Here is a 9516-nt window from a genome sequence, read left to right as displayed (position 1 = left end):
CTTGCTGCAGCTAAGCTCTCCAGCTTAGCTCCTTCAGCCTTTATAGGAATCCAGTGCTTATCAGGCAATGCCCTGATCTCTTGTAATCTACTAGACTCCAACCTGTTCTTAACCATGCTCTGCCTCAGAAATATGCTGGCTGGCCCCTAGACCCAAGAGTATGTCTACACTGCATCTGGAAGCAAGCATCCCAGGCCTGGTCCCCAGATTGATGCTTGTGCACTACAAATAGTGTCAGGTTTCAGAGGGGTAGCCGTGTTAGTCTGTATCAGCAAAACAACGAGGAGCCCTTGTGGCACCTTAGAGACTAACAAATTTATTTGGGCATAAGCTTTCATGGGCTAGAACCCACTTCATCAGATGCATGGAGTGAAAAATACAGTAGGCAGGTATAAATATACAGCACATGAAAATATGGGAGTTGCCTTACCAAGTGGGGGGTCAGTGCTAACGAGGCCAATTCAATCATGGTGGATGTGGCCCATTCCCAACCATTGACAAGAAGGTGTGAGTATCAACAGAGGGAAAATTACTTTTGTAGTGACCCAGCAGTATTTCCACCACACCACTGAACAGCACACTAACCCACAGAAACTTTCCTACTAACACTACAAGAAGAAGGATTCTGCATGGACTCCTCCTGATGGTCGAAACAACAGACTGGACTTCTACATAGAGTGCTTCCGCCGTCGTTCACAGGCTGAAATTGTGGAAAAGCAGCATTACTTGCCCCATAACCTCAGCCATGCAGAACACAATGCCATCCACAGCCTCAGAAACAACTCTGACATTATAATCAAAAAGGCTGAGAAAGGAGGTGCTGTAGTCATCATGAATAGGTCGGAGTATGAACGAGAGGCTGCTAGGCAATTCTCTGACACCACATTCTACAGGCCATTACCCTCTGATCCCACTGAGGGTTACCAAAAGAAACTGCACCATCTGCTCAAGAAACTCCCTGAAGAAGCACAGGAACAAATCTACACAGACACACCCCTAGAGCCCCAACCAGGGGTATACTATCTGCTACCCAAGATCCATAAACCTGGGAATCCCGGATGCCCCATCATCTCAGGCATTGGCACCCTGACAGCAGGATAGTCTGGCTATGTGGACTCTCTCCTCAGGCCCTACACTACCAGCACTCCCAGCTATCTTTGAGACACCACTGTCTTCCTGAGGAAACTACAATCCATTGGTGATCTTCCAGAAAACACCATCCTAGCCACTATGGATGGAGAAGCCCTCTACATCAGCATTCCACACAAAGATGGACTACAAGCCATCAGGAACAGTATCCCCGATAATGTCACGGCAAACCTGGTGGCTGAGGTTTGTGACTTTGTCCTCACCCACAACTATTTCAGATTTGGGGACGATTTATACCCAGAGGTGAAAGTAAGCCGGTCCAGTTCGGTACGGCATATTGGCAAGAGTCGGTAGACAGCCGACCATACTGGCAGGGGGCAGCTTCCCCAGGCCGGCAATTTAAAAGGGTCCTGGGCTCTGGGCAGCAGCAGCCGGAGCCCCGGGCCCTTTACATCACTGCCAGAGCCCCGCTGCCAGAGCCTTGGGGTCACGGCGGCAGCCAGGAGCCCCGGGACTCCGGCAGCGATTTAAAGGGCCCAAGGTCCCAGCCGCTGCTACCGCAGTGGAGCCCCAGGCCCTTTAAATTGGCGCCAGAGCCCCACTGCTGCAGCCCCAGGGTTGCGGCGGCAGCCGGGAGCCCCGGAGCTCTGGCAGTGATTTAAAGGACCTGGGGCTCCTGGCTGCCGCTACCACAGGGGAGCCCTGGACCCTTTAAATTGGCACCAGAGCCCGACTGCCGGAGCCTTGGGGTAGCGGCAGTGGCCAGGACCCCACGGCTCTGGAGGCGATTTAAAGGGCCCAGGGGTCCCAGCTCCTGGCTGCTGCCGCCGCTACCGCTATCATGGGGCTCCGGCGGTGATTTAAAGGGCCCGGAGCTCCCAGCCACCGCTACCGCAGCTGGAGCCCCAAGTCCTTTAAAGTCCCTGCCTCTTCCAGTTGAGGCCCCACCCCCTGCTTAGGACCCCGGCCCTGCATACTGGTAAGTCCTTTAAGTTACTTTCACCCCTGTTTATACCTTCAAGTCAGCGGCACTGCTATGGGTACCCGCATGGCCCCACAGTATGCCAACATTTTTATGGCTGACTTAGAACAACGCTTCCTCAGCTCTCTTCCCCTAGCGCCCCTACTCTACTTGCGCTACATTGATGACATCTTCATCATCTGGATGCATGGAAAAGAAGCCCTTGAGGAATTCCACCATGATTTCAACAATTTCCATCCCACCATCAACCTCAGCCTGGACCAGTCCACACAAGAGATCCACTTCCTGGACACTACAGTGCAAATAAGTGATGGTCACATAAACACCACCCTATACAGGAAACCTACTGACTGCTATACTTATCTACATGCCTCCAGCTTTCATCCAGACCACATCACACAATCAATTGTCTACAGCCAAGCCCTAAGATACAACCGCATTTGCTCCAATCCCTCAGACAGAGACAAACACCTACAGGATCTCTATCAAGTGTTCTTAAAACTACAGTACCCACCTGGGGAAGTGAAGAAACAGATTGACAGAGCCAGAAGGGTACCCAGAAGTCACCTACTACAGGACAGGCCCAACAAAGAAAGTAACAGAACGCCACTAGCCATCACCTACAGCCCCCAACTAAAACCTCTCCAGCGCATCATCAAGGATCTACAACCTATCCTGAAGGACGATCCCTCACTCTCACAGACCTTGGGAGACAGGCCAGTCCTCACTTACAGACAGCCCCCAACCTGAAGCAAATACTCACCAGCAACTACACACCACACAACAGAAACACTAACTCAGGAACCAATCCCTGCAACAAACCCTGTTGCCAACTCTGTCCGCATATCTATTCAAGGGACATTGTCATAGGAGCTAACCACATCAGCCACACCCTCAGGGGCACATTCACCTGCAAATCTACCAATGTGATATATGCCATCATGTGCCAGCAATGCCCCTCTGCCATGTACATTGGCAAACCGGACAGTCTCTACGCAAAAGAATAAGTGGACTCAAATCAGACATCAAGAATTGTAACATTTAAAAACCAGTAGGAGAGCATTTCAATCTCCCTGGACACTCAATAACAGACTTAAAAGTGGCCATTCTTCAACAAAAAAAACTTAAAAAACAGACTTCAATAAGAAATTGCAGAACTGGAATTAATTTGCAAACTTGACACCATCAAATTAGGCCTGAATAAAGACTGGGAGTGGCTGGGTCACTACAAAAAGTAATTTTCCCTCTGTTGATACTCACACCTTCTTGTCAACTGTTGGGAATGGGCCACATCCACCCTGATTGAATTGGCCTCGTTAACACTGACCCCCAGCTTGGTAAGGCAACTCCCACCTTTTCATGTGCTGTATATTTATACCTGCCTACTGTATTTTTCACTCCGTGCATCTGATGAAGTGGGTTCTAGCCCATGAAAGCTTATGACAAATAAATTTGTTAGTCTCTAAGGTGCCACAAGGACTCCTTGTTGTTTTTTTTAAAAATAGTGTGTAAACATTGTGGCTTATGACAGAGCTTGGGCGCTCAAGACTGGGGGTGGGGGAGGGCTTGCGAGTACGAGCTCCAGAGCGTGAGCTATTTTTAGCATGCTAGTGCGAGCCGCACTAGTGTGAGTCTGTGGCCCTGGGATGGGAGGCTTGCCCCCAGATGCAGTATAGGGGCAGCCCATCCTGTTACAATGTGCTATTCAGCGCCTAAATGATGGTGTGTTGTGGTAGAATGGCTACCTCAGCATGCTTGGGGTAATTGCATCAGCACCCATAGGACTAAAAATATTTTATGGAAAATCTATTTTAGAAATGTTTTTGAAAATTGTATTGGTTCTATTTTGTATCTCTTTGCCTATTAAGCCAAGGTATTTGGAACATGAATCCAACTGCTCACACATCAGAGGGAGAGGAAAATGATAATTAATACATTTCAGACAGCTCTGGAAATAACTTAAAATTGTTTTTCTATATCTACTAATAATGTGATTTTTAAGTCTGATATCTTAAGACCTTTAAGGTTTGGGGATCAAGTGCTGTGTGTTGCACTGGAAATCTCCTAATTTCCCTTTTCCATGGTATAAAGCTCCTGTTTCAAACCTTGAAGTGGTAACATAATGCCAGAACTCAAATTTGCTACAGGACTGAATTATGTCCATTGTTCATCTCTTCGTGGGGGCAGTGGGGGTGCAAGAAGGGTGGGATTCCACATGTGGGGGGAAATAAGGAAACATTTATCTGGCAGATTGTTTTACTGCTGTTTGAAGCTGCTGCACAGGGCTCTGGAATGTTAGGCGTAGTACCAATGAAGGTGGATTAGTGGGCAGAGTGAAGGTGAGGTGGTCAACAGTGTGTGATAAATGTAATTTACCACATGGATATCACCACTGTGTGTGTGTGTGTGTGTGTGTGTGTGTGTGTGTATTTCCATAATACACAGTACTATGAATACTAATATCGTACAGGATATCTAGCCCATGGAAATCATGGATATTTTTCCTTTAAAAGCTACATTTATTTCTCAAGAAGAGACGATGATTTAAGAAGCACAATTGCAACTGATTTCCTCTACCGCAATCATAATGCTGGCTGGTTCAAAAGAATTAGCCTAATAGTTTTTTGTTTCATTTCAAGAAGAAATTACAAATAAAGAGGGACATGGCTGATTTTCAAACTACTGTAATTTTATCCCTTAAATTACAAAATATTCAAAATGTTAACAAAAGGTATATTTTGTATGTTCAGTGATTCAGCTTTGGGTTGCAAACTTGACAGCTGTTATAAACTAAGCAGGGTAAGGCCTTGCTAATGCTTGACTGGGAGACCACCTGGGACAACCCAAGATGCTGAAGGAAAGGCTGTTGGTGATTGTGCATGTTTAAATCTGAGTCAGTACTGGACCAGTGCCCTAGCACAGCTTTGGAGGTGTTCATGTGCAAACCTTGCATCGCGTGCATTCATTTATTTCTGGATCAGATGTGTACAAACCACTATCAAATCAGAATTCTCATCTCATAATGATGATAGTGTTCACACTTGCTCTGCAGCACCTGTGCTGAGTGTAAAACACAACCTGTCTGATTTCGGAGCATTTTACATTCACTCTGCAAAGGTGTAAAATGACCACAAAAGGTTCCAGCTGCTAAAGAATCAGGCCCAAAGTGAAAGACAGTTAAGAACCAATCCTACTGTCTTTTGAATGAGACTTCATAACTTGTGGCCATTAAAGATCCTAGGAAACTTTTTGTGAGTGTGGGAACTGTTAGCGCTGGAGTCTTCTGTCTTATGAATGTAGTTTGGGTAACTATCTTCTGCCTTTTTAAATTCCCAATGCAGTGACAATTGAATATAATTTTTTTCTTCACTTCGTGTCCTAAGATTTTGTGTAATGTTGTTGTGCACTGTTAATCAGCTGCTGTGTGTGACTCAGAGGTGATTGCACTTCAGTAGTGGGTGAAGGGATTCCTGCTTAGGTAAAATTTGTAAAGCACTTTGGGATCTTGATGAATGAAAGGTGCTATACATGTAAGATGAAATTATTCAGACAGGTTGAACTGAGTTTTACGGAACAGATCTGTCTGCAACAAGAAGACTTTTTATCAATACATTAGAAGCAAGGGGAAGACCAAAGACAGGGTAGGCCCACTGCTCAGTGAAGAGGGAGAAACAGAAACAGGAAACTTGGAAATGGCAGAGATGCTTAATGACTTCTTTGTTTCGGTCTTCACTGAGAAGTCTGAAGGAATGCCTAACATAGTGAATGCTAATGGAAAGGGGGTAGGTTTAGCAGATAAAATAAAAAAAGAACAAGTTAAAAATCACTTAGAAAAGTTAGATGCCTGCAAGTCACCAGGGCCTGATGAAATGCATCCTAGAATACTCAAGGAGCTAATAGAGGAGGTATCTGAGCCTCTAGCTATTATCTTTGGAAAATCATGGGAGACGGGAGAGATTCCAGAAGACTGGAAAAGGGCAAATATAGTGCCCATCTATAAAAAGGGAAATAAAAACAAGCCAGGAAACTACAGACCAGTTAGTTTAACTTCTGTGCCAGGGAAGATAATGGAGCAAGTAATTAAGGAAATCATTTGCAAACACTTGGAAGGTGGTAAGGTGATAGGGAATAGCCAGCATGGATTTGTAAAGAACAAATCGTGTCAAACCAATCTGAAAGCTTTTTTTGATAGGATAACGAGTCTTGTGGATAAGGGAGAAGCTGTGGATGTGGTATACCTAGACTTTAGTAAGGCATTTGACACGGTCTTGCAAGATATTCTTATCGATAAACTAGGCAAATACAATTTAGATGGGGCTACTATAAGGTGGGTGCATAACTGGCTGGATAACCGTACTCAGAGAGTTGTTATTAATGGTTCCCAATCCTGCTGGAAAGGCATAACAAGTGGGGTTCCGCAGGGGTCTGTTTTGGGACTGGCTCTGTTCAATATCTTCATTAAGGACTTAGATATTGGCATAGAAAGTACGCTTATTAAGTTTGCAGATGATACCAAACTGGGAGGGATTGCAATTGCTTTGGAGGACAGGGTCATAATTCAAAATGATCTGGACAAATTGGAGAAATGGTCTGAGGTAAACAGGATGAAGTTTAACAAAGACAAATGCAAAGTGCTCCACTTAGGAAGGAAAAATCAGTTTCACACATACAGAATGGGAAGAGACTGTCTATGAAGGAGTACGGCAGAAAGGGATCTAGGGGTTATAGTGGACCACAAGCTAAATATGAGTCAACAGTGTGATGCTGTTGCAAAAAAAGCAAACGCGATTCTGGGATGAATTAACAGGTGTGTTGTGAGCAAGACACGAGAAGTCATTCTTCCGCTCTACTCTGCGCTGGTTAGGCCTCAGCTGGAGTATTGTGTCCAGTTCTGGGCACCGCATTTCAAGAAAGATGTGGAGAAATTGGAGAAGGTCCAGAGAAGAGCAACAAGAATGATTAAAGGTCTTGAGAACATGACCTATGAAGGAAAGCTGAAAGAATTGGGTTTGTTTAGTTTGGAAAAGAGAAGACTGAGAGGGGACATGATAGCAGTTTTCAGGTATCTAAAAGGGTGTCATAAGGAAGAGGGAGAAAACTTGTTCACCTTAGCCTCTAAGGATAGAACAAGAAGCAATGTGCTTAAACTGCAGCAAGGGAGGTCTAGGTTGGACATTAGGAAAAAGTTCCTAACTGTCAGGGTGGTTAAACACTGGAATAAATTGCCTAGGGAGGTTGTGGAATCTCCATCTCTGGAGATATTTAAGAATAGGTTAGATAAATGTCTATCAGGGATGGTCTAGACAGTATTTGGTCCTGCCGTGAGGGCAGGGACTGGACTCGATGACCTCTCGAGGTCCCTTCCAGTCCTAGAATCTATGAATCTATGAATCCAAGGGCCAAAACTATGAGTCAGTGGAGGCAATTCTAGCATTCCATCAGTAGCGAGAATCAAGCCTAGGTGATGTAAAATGCCTCCAGAGAGACTGTGGAGAGTGTGGTGAGAAGCAAGTCTTGATACACTTTTGGAAAAGTGTGGCTCATGCTCCTCTGCTAGTGCTCTCTTAGGTGCATGGAACAGGGGAAGGGATTCCAGGGCCACACCTCTCCACATACAGACATGCACACTTTGAGACAGTAAGTGCTGCCAGCAGTGTTAGGTGTCCCTATTCCCTGCACTCCTGAGCATAGTCAGTCAAATTATAGCTTCTTTCGAGTGGCTGCTTAAGGGCTGGAGAATTTTACAGTTGATCCTAACCTTAGCTCTGACTTGATGGAATAAACCACACCATCAGGGAGAGAGCAGCCTCTCTAATAACTCACTACCCGGCCACTTAGTAGACAATTGCACCTCTTGTCCCACTTCCTATTTAAAATCAAACTCTGTGGAATGACTTGTGATCATTTTCTAACATGCACTTCTTTGTGCCATGGACTGAGTTATAATCAATAAGGACCCAATTGTGCCCCAAGACACATATGCAACTGCCACTGACTTTATTAGGAGTTGTGTGTTCATGGCTGAAGGCAGAACTGTTGCCTAAAACTCAGGGCCGGTGCAACCATTTAGGCGACCTAGGCGGTCGCCTAGGGTGCTAGGATTTGGGGGGCGCCATTTTCTTCGGCAGCAACCGTGGCGGCGGGATCTTCAGCCGCCCCGGTCCCCGCCGGCATTTAGGCGGAGGGTGCTGGGGCAGTGGAGCGCGGGGAGGGCTGCCTGCAGCATTTTTTTTTTTTTGGTGCCTCAGGGTGGGGGGTGGGGAGCTGCCGCAGGGGGGCGCCTCAGGGTGGGGGGGAGGGGGAGCTGCCGTGGGGGGCGGGGCGCCTCAGGGCAGGGGCTAGGGGACGGGGGGGGGGGCAAGGTGGAAGTTTCGCCTAGGGTGCGAAACATTCTTCCACTGGCCCTGCTAAAACTTTAAGCAAAGCTCAGCCTTGGGCGCACAAATGAATGGCCAAACAGATCAGATTAAGCTATGGGGTACTTCAAAGGTTGAAGTGCAAACAGAGGTTCATTTACAAACGCCTAATTTTGCACTATTTCTATGTGGTACAAGGGGAAGTTATTAGTTGCATGGTATTTAATAAAAAGAACATCCAAAATGTATGTCCACATTCTGTTATCTTGGTGCTGTTGAATGCCTGCATGTCTGAGCACAGGTGTCAAATCTAGGCAGAGGGAATACTCTGCTTTGATCATCTAAGGTAACTGTGTAAGAGCAAAAGCAGAAGGAGCACTTCACATGCATTAATCAACAGAAAAACAGCATCTACCAGGACCAATAATAAGTTATTTTCATTATACACCACAGCACAATTGCCTCCATGCATGCTGGTGCTTCTAAAGCGGATACTTCTGCTGTCATCACATCCATCCACTAAGTAAAGATTTACACATGTACATCATTAAGGGGAACAAATCAAAAGGACCCCCTGAAATCACAACCAATGCACTGCCAAAGTAAACACGTTCATCTGTAATACTGATATCATGCCCCACCTCATTCTGAAATTGTCACATACCAAAAATATGAAAATAGTCAATTTCCCTATGGACTTCATCAGGGGGGCTTTAAAGCACTCTTTGTTCTACCTAGGTGCTATTAAATTATATTGTACAAATAGAGAGAGAAAGTAAAGTTGCCCCACGTAGCCTTTGCTTTCCCGTTTTTTCCCAGAAGGGAAGGATGATCTTGTGGTTGAGGCACTGGGCTGATAGTCAAAAGATCTAGGTTCAGTTCCTGGCTGACCTTGGCTACATCACTGAATCTCTCTGTGCCTCAGTTCCCCATAGAATAACAGGGTTGTAAGGGATCTCAGGATGTCATCTAGTCCAACCCCCTGCTTAAAGCAGGAACAATCCCAGACAGATTTTTCCCCCAGATCCTTAAATGCCACTGTCATAACTATAAAGGGAAGGGTGGCAGCTCTCCTGTGTACAGTGCTAT

This window comes from Terrapene carolina, unplaced genomic scaffold (genome assembly GCF_002925995.2).
Source record: "Terrapene carolina triunguis isolate 2854851 unplaced genomic scaffold, T_m_triunguis-2.0 Scaffold139, whole genome shotgun sequence".
Classification (NCBI taxonomy): Eukaryota; Metazoa; Chordata; order Testudines; family Emydidae; genus Terrapene; species Terrapene triunguis.
Note: the sequence above shows the minus strand (reverse complement) of the source record.